At 43.2% G+C, this 12,387-nt stretch overlaps 1 long non-coding RNA gene and 1 pseudogene across 2 annotated transcripts in view; one reads left to right on the forward strand and one right to left on the reverse strand.

The window, feature by feature from the left end:
* The window catches only part of LOC105465252 (WW domain-binding protein 2-like), a 92,331-nt pseudogene that overhangs the window by 77,814 nt on the left and 2,130 nt on the right, over positions 1 to 12,387 (forward strand).
* Positions 10,118 to 12,387, reverse strand: part of LOC105465259 (uncharacterized) — a 36,245-nt gene continuing 33,975 nt past the window's right edge. For both annotated transcript variants that reach the window (XR_977451.3, XR_977450.3), the window contains exon 3: positions 10,118 to 10,485. This is a non-coding gene — a long non-coding RNA (uncharacterized lncRNA). The remainder of the gene's footprint in view (positions 10,486 to 12,387) is intronic.

The following is a 12,387-nucleotide window of genomic DNA, read 5'->3' on the forward strand; positions in this document are numbered from 1 at the left end:
TTTTCTTTAAGAATGTTGAATATTGGCCCCCACTCTCTTCTGGCTTGTAGAGTTTCTGCTGAGAGATCTGCTGTTAGTCTGATGGGCTTCCCTTTGTGGGTAACCTGACCTTTCTCTCTGGCTGCCCTTAAGATTTTTTCCTTCATTTCAACTTTGGTGAATCTGGCAATTATGTGTCTTGGAGTTGCTCTTCTCGAGGAGTATCTTTGTGGCATTCTCTGTATTTCCTGGATTTGAATGTTGGCCTGCCCTACTAGGTTGGGGAAGTTCTCCTGGATGATATCCTGAAGAGTGTTTTCCCACTTGGTTCCATTTTCCGCCTCACTTTCAGGCACCCCAATCAGACGTAGATTTGGTCTTTTTACATAATCCCATACTTCTTGCAGGCTTTGTTCATTTCTTTTTCTTCTTTTTTCTTTTGGTTTCTCTTCTCGCTTCATTTCATTCATTTGATCCTCAATCGCTGATACTCTTTCTTCCAGTTGATCGAGTCGGTTACTGAAGCTTGTGCATTTGTCACGTATTTCTCGTGTCATGGTTTTCATCTCTTTCATTTCGTTTAGGACCTTCTCTGCATTAATACTCTAGCCATCAATTCTTCCACTTTTTTTTCAAGATTTTTAGTTTCTTTGCGCTGGGTACGTAATTCCTCCTTTAGCTCTGAGAAATTTGATGGACTGAAGCCTTCTTCTCTCATCTCGTCAAAGTCATTCTCCGTCCAGCTTTGATCCGTTGCTGGCGATGAGCTGCGCTCCTTTGCCGGGGGAGATGCGCTCTTATTTTTTGAATTTCCAGCTTTTCTGGCCTGCTTTTTCCCCATCTTTGTGGTTTTATCTGCCTCTGGTCTTTGATGATGGTGATGTACTGATGGGGTTTTGGTGTAGGTGTCCTTCCTGTTTGATTGTTTTCCTTGTAACAGTCAGGACCCTCAGCTGTAGGTCTGTTGGAGATTGCTTGAGGTCCACTCCAGACCCTGTTTGCCTGGGTATCAGCAGCAGAGGCTGCAGAAGATAGAATATTTCTGAACAGCGAGTGTACCTGTCTGATTCTTGCTTTGGAAGCTTCCTCTCAGGGGTGTACTCCACCCTGTGAGGTGTGGGGTGTCAGACTGCCCCTAGTGGGGGATGTCTCCCAGTTAGGCTACTCAGGGGTCAGGGACCCACTTGAGCAGGGAGTCTGTCCCTTCTCAGATCTCAACCTCCGTGTTGGGAGATCCACTGCTCTCTTCAAAGCTGTCAGACCGAGTCATTTGCGTCTGCAGAGGTGTCTGCTGCATTTGTTTAGTTTACTGTGCCCTGTCCCCAGAGGTGGAGTCTACAGAGACAGGCAGGTTTCCTTGAGCTGCTGTGAGCTCCACCCAGTTCGAGCTTCCCAGCAGCTTTGTTTACCTACTTAAGCCTCAGCAATGGCGGGCGCCCCTCCTCCAGCCTCGCTGCTGCGTTGCTGGTAGATCACAGACTGCTGTGCTAGCAATGAGGGAGGCTCCGTGGGTGTGCGACCCTCCCGGCCAAGTGTGGGATATGATCTCCTGGTGTGCCTGTTTGCTTAAAGCGCAGTATTGGGGTGGGAGTTACCCGATTTTCCAGGTGTTGTGTGTCTCAGTTCCCCTGGCTAGGAAAAGGGACTCCCTTCCCCCTTGCGCTTCCCAGGTGAGGCAATGCCTCGCCCTGCTTCAGCTCTCGCTGGTCGGGCTGCAGCAGCTGACCAGCACCGATCGTCCGGCACTCCCCAGTGAGATGAACCCAGTACCTCAGTTGAAAATGCAGAAATCACTGGTCTTCTGTGTCGCTCGCGCTGAGAGTTGGAGACTGGAGCTGCTCCTATTCGGCCATCTTGCTCCGCCCCCACATGGCCTCTTCTTGACCTCCTCTGTGGGGTTAACCCGATGGCATGAAAGTCTCCCCAAATTTATGAGTAAACTTCAGATATGCTCTTATGTTCTTGAATCAAATAATTAAAAGAAATAAATTATCCTGGGAAACATAGTGAGACCCTGTCTCTACAAGAAAATAAAAGCTGGGCATGGTGACACGTGTCTGTAGTCCCAGCTGCTTGGGAGACTGAGGCAGGAGGAATACTTGAACCCAGGAGGTTGAGGCTGCAGTGAGCCGTGATTGCATCACTGCACTCCAGCTGGGGCAACAGAGCGAGACCGTCTCAAAAAAAAAATTTAATTTAATTTAAAAAAAAAGAAATTACAAATTCCATTTAAAAGCAAGACCCACTACTCTCACCATTTATTCATCTGTTTGGCCTCATTTTCTAAGTCTTTGAATAGTCCATCTGCTACCTTAGAACTCTCCCTTACTGGAAAAAAAAAAAAAATACACAAGTACACACGGTTCATGTAAACAGGTCCCTACCTTTGTTCTGGATGCCACTTTTTGCTTTTCCTCATTTTTGAGTATTGCCTATTGTCATTTCAGCTAACTTTGATGAATGTCGGATAGATAGCAGAGACACAGAGACAGGAGACAGAAAGACAGGGAGAGAAAGGCCAAAAGGCCATTGAGGAGCAGTGTTCAGCTTCTACAGAATTTCTTGTCCAGGAGTGCCGTTCTGCTTTTTGAGAATTTCTTGTTCACGTCCTCTTTCACTGTTTTCCCAGGCTAGTAGTAAAGCCTTGGTGCTTGATGCCTTTAAATGTGGGTGATGTCCCTTCTCTAGACATTTAACGACTTCTAGCTCACCGTGACACAATTCTTTTCTTCTCACGTGGCCCAGTCTCAGAGTGGCCTTGGTTGTCTCTTCTCAGTTCCCGGCACTTGACGTTTCACATTGGTAGCGTCCTCCCTCCCACCGTTCCCTCCTCCTCCTGCCCAAAGCCTTCTTTATCACCCTGTCCAGTGTGTGGCATTAGAGAGCACGCCGACTGGGCCTGCCCTGGCCTCTCCACGTCCCTCCACCCCCTTCTCATTTTTCTCTACTTCCTTACGTATGTCTTCCTATGTTTAGAGGACACTGCCTTCAAAGGGCACTCATAAGTATTATAACACATTTAATATGTGTTTTTATTTCTTTCCCCATGGAGTTAACAGCATTCGTGGTCATCGTCCGAGTCCGCACTTAAAAGTGCTTTTCATCTTCAAAGACCTCTAGAACTAGGTGAGGCTCTGGAGGTGGGCCTGGCTACCAGGCTCCTCTGGTCAGGCAGCTAAATGCATTAATTAAGCGTCATGTGCTTTGTTTCAGGAGAGGGTCACTGACAGATTTATCACTTCCTTTGATTCACTTTCACCAGTTTTTCCTTCTTTTTTCTTCAAAAGCTATAGTCCACAATGGACCTTTTTTTTTTTTTTTTTTTTTTTGCGGGGGTGGGGGGTGGGGGTGGGGGCAGGGTACTTCAAAGACGTACAGTCTTCTGGTGGAATATACTGTTTCATGCCTCGGACTCCTATGACGCCCTTTGCTTCAGTCCTATAGGGAAGCCATTCAGAGCCTTCATGGACCCAACATTGGAGTTTTCTTTTCACATCTTTCTTGTCCCTGAATTTCTCTGGAACAAATTCAGCTCTTCCCCTGCCCTGTTTCTGTAGAAACTCTCACACTCTTTCTCCTGTTTATTCCAGCTTCAAGCCTTCTCCTCCTCCTTGCAGCAGGTCCTGGACTTCTGATTGGAATCTTGGATTCAAGAAAATACCCTTTAGAACACAATACCAAGTACCCTTTGACCTTCAGTTGCTTGGCACCACCAACCACTTCCTCATCATGTCTCCTCTGTCTCTGCCTTGCGTAGAGAACGGTCCTCTCCCTCCCTTCTTTGCCTTTTCTCTTTTCTTTTTTCTTTTTTTCTTTTCCTTCTCTCCATTTTTCCTTCCTCTTTCTTTTCCTTCCGCTGTCTTCTTTTTCTTCCCCTGCCTTCCTCCTTTCCTTCCAAAGGTGGGGCTCTTTCAAGTTAAGTCACTTTTTTTCACAGCCAGAAAATGATCAGACCAGGATTTGAACACCAAACGGAGAGACTCAAAGGCCTTCCTTTTCTAATTTTGAAAGGAACTGATACATTAATTATGACATGAATCACTGATAAACAATTGAACGTGTTACATATTCCCAGAGAAAATCACAGCACCTTTCTAGACCCCGTTTCCCTCGTAGGTAAAGCAGAAGGGGTTAGTTCAAGCTAATAAGAGCTTCCAGTTTCATTCAAATCTATAGGCATCATAATTAGAATGTCAGCCTCAGTGTCTTCATTTTAATACAAGGATATAAACAGCCTCCTAAGTTTTGGGTGATAATTAAATTAGAGAATGTACATAAGACCCAGCATGGTTTATTCAAACATAGCAAGAATAAGAGGTCATTGCCGTGTAAGTACTGTGAAACTTAAAGCTAAGCACTGTGCTAGGTACTTAAACCTTCGACTCTTCATTTAGACTAGCAAGAGAGAAGGGGCTACTCACAGTTTTATTTATATTCTAATAACTAATATCTCTTAACCCCCTAAAATATTCTTATAACATGCCTTGCAGCATAAGTAACTGAAGGCAAAGGGGATATTTTGGGGCCAGAATCTTCCCATGCCTCACAAATAATGCTTATAGATAGTTACCAAAGGGACCCTGCTCATAATATCCTTTACTGGAAAAACATCCAAGGTTGGAGTATTTCCACAAATAGGACCAGGAAAATTCCCATGGTGCCGAGGCACTTGTTTCCAGGGAGTTAGTGGGTCAACTGCGGCTCCCTATTCCCAGTGGAAAAGTGCAAGTTATCCCACAGGCCACAGGGCCAAAGGAGAGTCGATGTGGTGTGTGGGAAAGAGCACAGGGTTGGATGGGGAGACCTGGATTCTCTTCCCAGCCCCGCACCAGCCTGGTGGGATCCTGGGTAAATCGCTCCACCTGCCTGGAGAGATGAGTCATTCACAGTCTCATTGTGCACCAGAATCACCTGGGAAATTACAGCTAAATACCAATGCCTGGGCTTCTCCCCGGAGTTTCTGATTCAGTTACTCTCGAGTGGGGCATCAGCATTTTTCAGAAGCTTACCAGGTGATTCTCACATGCAGCCAGAGTTGAAATAATTTGGTTACACAATAATTCCATCCTCTTCTAGGTTAATCTGTTATTCTCTAAATATAGGCTTGAACACAAGACCTGGGCCGAGATGCTGTGCTGTAATAGAATGTTATTTTTCATAAGCCACTTGCCACCTTTTCTTTTTTGGTGAAAGAATGATATTGATTTTTGCATCTGAAAAATCACTATCATGTGCCTACTATGTGCAAGGTGCTTGGAGATGCCAACCAACAGCTTGGTTCATGCAGGCGCAATTGCCTCGAAGAGCAAGAGTCTCTCCTCATCAAATTCCCTTTATCCTCTGGGAGATGGTCAGAAGCTCAGAGCACTTTTCCATCTGGAAAAGTCACTGGGGAGAACGCCTTTGCTGCTGTAGCAGATGAGGAACTTGGCTGACCTCCCTCTCTGCTGATAAATGCCCAGAGACTGGGTGAGAACCATCCTTCTTTGCATCCCCCAGCTTTATGCTTTCCACTCCCAGTCACCCACAGTTCCAGAGGTGATGGGAGCCACAATCAGAGGTCCAAGGCAAAGTTAGGCATTGGCTTTGGTGTCAACTCCAGAGAGAGGAAAATCCACTCTTAGGTACTCAAAAGATTTGCATCTGAAGAAAAAGTAATGTGGTATTTTTCAGAGATGTTTAAACTAATTCCTCCTAAATCCAAATATTTATTCATAGTCCATCTCTTTCCAGAAAAGATTTAAGGCAAAGGATCAAAATTTGGCTAGACACCAAAGTAGATCTCCTCTAGCGGAAGCCAGGCTGATGAGCACTCCCCATATCTTTCTAGAATGGCAGCCCTCCTGTTTCCATCTGTTAAATGACTGTGTAACTTTCTAGACTCTGCTTATGGTGCTAATTTTCCCTCACCTTTCCATCTTCACATAGCCGGACATTATTGAGTACCATTGAACGTTGTGGAGGGAGAACTACTTACATTCTGGGAACCAGGAATAGGAGGGTGTGATAAAATAAAAAACACAAACATAAGACATGAAATCAATGAATGGGGGCTGGGCATGGCCTCAGAAAACCTTCTAGTCCTTGTACCTCAGGGAAAACAGGCCCTCTTTGGTGAACCAAGTTTCATGGATGGTAAGACATTTCAAACAGTATTTTCACCCGAAAGCAAACACAGATATACTACTAAGTAAAATGTAGAAGCCACACAAATTATTAAGACAGACAAATTCTAATATTTTGAGTGCATTTGTCACTTGCACAAGGTCACTTATTGCCACATCTCCAAGCTTCTACCCTAAACATCATCCATTCCACTCTCCTACGAGGGGCACTTTGGTGAACTGTGGAGAGCAATGGACAAATCTAATGACTTTATTTTACAGATGAGTCTGAAATCTGGAGAAGTTTTGTGAGTTGCTCAAACACACATGGCTAGTCAGCAGCAAAGCTGGGGTTAGGATGTGGATCTTCTCTCATACCCTCATGCTCTGCTGGTGCATAGGGGAATATCACCAGGGAAAGCCGAGGGGAAAATACTTTTCACTCTCATCTGGAATGGGAGTGTTGAAATTGGAGTTAGGAAGCGTGCACTTGAGCCTGGCTCTGTTACCTACAAGTTCTGTGGCGCTGAGCTTGCTCTTACCCTTGCAGGCCTCTGTTCTGGCCCTGGCACCGTCAGGTGAAGACATACAAGATCTATCTATAAGGCCCCTTCCTGCATGGTCATTCAGGTGCTCAGCATTTTCCTGGGTTTAATTGCCTCCCGTGGTGTCACTTCTAAAAGTGACCAGTCTGGTGCTGATTTGAATAACAAAGTCAATACTGATTTGACTTCCCTGTGGCTGGCAAAGTGTGGGAGATTCTAGCATCATCAACCCTTCCGTGCGTGTTGGTCTTATTTCACTCGCTGAACCAATCACTCCCGAGAGCAAAATCCATGGCATGTACTCTTTTTCATCCCCGATTCTAGTAATGAATATTTGTTCCACAAACCAATTCTTGGCCTTGCTGACCCTCTAGGGGACATACAATGAGCAGCCATAAGGAGTGCCCCTTTATCCATTCAGTTGTGAACACAGAAGTATTTCAATCCTGGTACACCGAAATCACTTTGGCTTCAGGTTGAGGACTAAGTTATTTGGAGGCATTTGTCTGGAAAAGAATGAGGGAGATGGCTAAAACTTAAGACATTTTAAGAAAAGGATGCCTTATATTTGAAAGACTAGGCCATTTTTAGGAAAACACCCCCAAAATATTTTATTTTCCATGCTAAGTAATGCCAAATTCTGTGTTTTTGTGTGTGTGTGTGTATATATATATATATATATGTATACATATATATGTATACACACACACACATATAAACACTACATATAAACATATAATTTTGTATATTAAATTTATTATATATTTATACATTACATATTATATATTCTGTTTGGTGTCATATATAATATTATATATATTTCTAAGTAATATATATTTCTAAGTAATATATATTATATAATTTATATATAATTATATATAATTATATATTTATAAATTTATAAATTATATAAATTTATATAATTATATATAATTAATATAATTATATTCTATTTCTAAGTAATATATTACTTAGAAATTTATATGTATACAAATTTCTAAGTAAATAATGTATGTAATATATACTTATATGTTATAAGTATATGTAGTACTATATAGGTATATATATAGACACAGCTATATAGTACTTAGAAATAAATATATTTCTTAGAAAAAGTGCCATCTCCACCCATAAACAAATAAGTAATGTCTTCCACTGAGTTTTTCTAAAGTCCCAGGAAAATTCTTTGAAAAAGACTTAAAATAATCAATAAAGAAAAAGCTCTGCTCCTGTTGTAAATCTGATCCAAGTCTTGTTACAATGTTTTCCCACTGACGTTGTTCTGCAGAAATCCTTCCTATAAGCTTCAGTTGCTTTTTTTCCTTCCCCTTTTGGTGGATCAGGAATAAAATTGTTCATCTAGCATTTGGCACAGTCTTCCTACAAAAGATCGAAGGAGGTAGGGGCTTGCTAAATGTATTCCTTTCAAGCAGTAGAAATGCGTCACTTTGTATTTCTGCCCTTTTACCTCAAGGTCACCGACATGGAGGGTCTGATTGGAAGCAACAGCTTTCAGTGTGTGAGGAAGTGCATCTCATGCCGCTTTGAACCCCTTCTCTCTCAACCTTAGATTTTGAGCTCATTGCATGCAGCAATGTGTGATGTCTCCAAATCTTTTCACTTGGCCAGGCCAGTCCTGAGCTGATCTCACCATCTTTTGAGTCGAGAAGAAAAGACCTCCATGGTTTCCTGATACTGTGCCCTCTGGAGCTCTCAAGCTCCTCTGTGTCCTGACAGAATGTTCTCTGACTGCAGAGTGCCTATTTAGCCTCTTCTCTCTGTATGTCTGCAGAGGTTTTGTCCATTCTTTACCTCCTGAGCACAAGCTTTGCATTGAGGAAATAAATGAACCACCCTCCAGACAAGGATGGGCTTAGCATGATAACTGTCCCTGAAGGGTCAGAAGACACAGCCAGGATAAAGAACTGCTAAGGAAACACCATTGCAAGGGGGGAAAGGGCACCCACTTTCATGATATTCAAACCTTCTTGGCTGAGTCAGCTGACAGGTCTTTTGGCCAATGCCAGATGAAGGGGAGTTTTATAACAGTGACTCCTGGCAACTACAAAACAGGCTGAGCTTGTCAGTTCACTGCACTGACACTAAACTTCAGGCAAGAGAGTCATAGCTTTGGGTCTTTATGGCTGCCTCGCCAATACCATTGACTGAGAAGGAGGCCCCTGGTAACATGGAGCAGCAGGTCGGCTAATTGACGGTGTACATCATCCCCAAATCATTTGTGTTCAGTGTTGGAGTGGCCGGCCGCAATTTCGGTGTAACATGTCAGGATTCTGGAAGTCCACTCTGTTTTAGACTAAATAACAAAGTCGGGTTTTGAATAACTTCAGGAGAGACTAGAGTGCTGGCCACACTTCTGATCCTGGTCTCTGTTCACATTGGCCCCTTGCGGCCTTCCAGGACAGAGTCAGCAGCCTCAGAGCATGCACCTGGTGCCCTGTCTCTGATCGATTCATGACTCCCTGAGGCATGGAGCCTATTAGGAATCTCAGCCTAGAAGGCCCTCCTTTCTAGCCTCCTTCTGAGTCAGGTTAACAAGGGTTTCATTAACCTCAGCAAATGGGTTAATTAAATTTGGTTAATTAGATTTGGTTAAAAAAATAGGTAAATTAAACTGATTTTCCCAGAAGCTATTGCTTCATACCAGATCTTGGAATTTAGAAGCCACTATCTGTGAGTCTCCATCAAGGTACAAAATGGGGTTTCCACCAAGGCAGACATGGGTCCTAAATGAGACTCCATCAATTTGCCAAGTGAGTACTTAAGGGGTAATGGGTCAAAATGACCTAACCGTCTCTGGGCCTGTCTGCATTGCTTCCCGGGTGGCCCCTGGAAAATGTACCCTTATATGTATTTTATCATGTAACTTACAGGACTGTTTATCTGAAATAAGAATCCGTCTCAAAACAGGGCTGTTCCCAAATGCTACCTTAGCCACTGGCTCACACCATTACTCAGCAAGAGGCTTGCTTACCCCCAGACCTGCCCAGCCTTCTCAGAATAGGCTGCCGCAGCTGCTGCATGCCAAGTTGAAGCTCATGTTTTAAGCCGCACTAATTGGAAGTGAACATCTTATAAATAATCCATGCTCACAATCTTTGACGTGCATATACATTCAGTAAACCAAACCCAACAGATTACATTCAGACTGGCTCAACAGGAAGGCCAGTGATATCTGTGACCTTTCAGCGCCCAAACAGACAAAAGGGTGCAGATATACCCTGGGACACTATTCTCTTTGCCTTCTTCAATTATATTTCCTGTCCTGGGTGGTTGTATTCTAATAGGATATGTAGAATTCAGGTGGTTTCTTTCTGTCTCTACCTCCATCCTTCCTTCCTTCCTTCCCTTCCTTCCTTTTTCCCTGCCTTTCTTCCTTCCTACCTTCTTTCCTGTCTATTTATCTGGAAAAAGTGAACAGGATGATAAAAACAGAACTTGCCTTTTATGTATTGGGGGGCAGGGATGCAAAGCAGGTCTGAGTAATTGGAACAAATCAACTTAAGTGAAAATTTCTGAAGCTGCATTTCATTTCAGTGTTTGGCATTTTCAGAAGAAAGCTGTTATTATGTTGCCTGGAAAAATAATTGGTGGTTTGGAGCCACACAGATGTACAGTACCCCCTGAAAATAGATGCATTTTCTGAGAGTGATAGGAAACACGGTGATTCTTAGGACCCATTCCCCAAATTCCTTTTATACTTACTATGTCTCTTGCATCTGTTCTTTCCAAACCACAAGAGCTTAGCACAGTTCTGCAGTGCTGTTCAGGGAGTGGGGTGGAGGAGCTGGAGCTGAATTTTCCATATTCATGCCCTCAAATAGACCCTCAGAGGTCCCCTGTGGGAGGGAAAGAGAAACTCAAGCCCAGTACAATAACATACACTTCTGGGGTCTCCATGCTCCTCAAATCTATTTTTAAAAGCATGCTTTAGTAAATTATATATAACATATAGCACATCATGAATGTATGTGTACAAAATGATGAAGTGGAATCACTTCGGGTTTGAATGTCATTCAGGTTTTTTCCTCATCTAAGTTCACATCCAGGGTGAGCCACACAATCTGACTTTGAGGGAGTGCCATCCTTCAGTGTCTGGATCACTGCTGCCTGTCTCCCCATGGGCATTTATGCAGAACCATGGCATGGGCCGGTGGGTACGCTGGAGGCCACCACATTAGTTTAACAAATGCTTCATCTGCCTTCCTCAGCATTGAGGAGACCTGGACATGCAGGAACCACCTTTGTCAGCCCGTTCTACCTCAACCATCATCACCATGAATCCATGGGTTCAGTTTCTCCACTCATAGTCTTGAGGGTGAGGAATGTGTGGGACAGGTTGAAATTCAATTTTCCAAAGCCACACTGGGGTTTATAGCAAAACAACTTGGAAGGTGTTAGATGTGATGCCTGCCTCTCCAGCACCACATAGGAAAGAACGTGACTGTCTCTCCTAGGTCACTGCATTTGTTGCATCTTCCTAAAGGTCTGGCAGCTTCAGGGAGCAGAATCTGCCTTTGCACATGGCTACCTCTCCAATAAGAGCCTTTGGTTATTTGAGAGCAGCTATATTGAATGTAGTTACAGGGTTTCATTCATTTAATTCTCCTTGGCCAGTCCATAACAGCAACCCAACTCTGCAGTGACTCATCGGAGCCAGGGGAACAGAAATAAGGGAGTCAAGTGAGATTTTCCTGCTTGGACATTTGCGAGGAACTGATGGAAGAGGTTTCCCCAAACTGAAGTCTTTCAGGACTAGTTGGTGAGTCCTGGAAGAATCTTTCAACCCCCTCAAAACCTAAAACCTCCTAAGCAGAGTCCAGACTGAAAAATCAGCCTCAACTGATAGAAATGTTGGAAAGGAAGAGGGCATCTCTTTCGTCCCTTCTTGCACAAATTATTTCAAAGAAGATGAAGAAAAGGGCTGCAAAGTAGAGTAGGAGTGATGATGAGCTCACCCGCAGTGTACAGAGTGGCAGCGCCATTCCTGGTGCATACAGCTTTTCACTATTGGAACAGCCAGAAACCACACAGGTTATGCTTAACTAACCACGAAGCACAGAAATAAATCAGACAAACCAAGCAGGCAGTAATGCTGAACTCAACAAGGCTATTGACATTTGTCTGCAAGCCTCTAGATAACAAAATACTGTAAGGCGAGATCATGAAGTAAAAGAAAATGTATGCATTTTGAAACCAAATTAAATACTCTGGCTAAGTTCCAGAGCATTTTCTTAAATTCCTCTTTTTTGAAGGAGAGGGGCCTAAATTTCATTAGCTAAAATCTTTTAAAGCATCATTTAAATTCAACTTTTGGAAATGAAGAATTTGCCTTTCAACAACCAATCTGCATTTCATCACAAAGATGGAACATGACATCCTTGGCTTGGTTATTCTCCTGAGGAGTAGGCCCCTGTCTGTATAGCACACTTAGAATAGAGACAAATACTACAGCAAATTTATCTCTGGCACAAGGGAGTGGATGCATATAAACGCAACGAGGTAGCTTCTACTCCAACTGGTTCAAATACCCTTTAGCAACATTTTTGAAGTAATCCCATTTTTCTATTGTTTTCTATTACCATTTTAAAATAGGACAAGTCACACATATAAGAAATATTTCAGAATGACTGAAAAAAATTTATTAACACTTTTGACAATGTAGGTCCGATAGGTCAAAAGTATTGTGTTAGGAGCAGATAGGTCAGAGGCAACTCCAAATGCTTACACAGTGAGCAATG

This window comes from Macaca nemestrina, chromosome 19 (genome assembly GCF_043159975.1).
Source record: "Macaca nemestrina isolate mMacNem1 chromosome 19, mMacNem.hap1, whole genome shotgun sequence".
Lineage (NCBI taxonomy): Eukaryota > Metazoa > Chordata > Mammalia > Primates > Cercopithecidae > Macaca > Macaca nemestrina.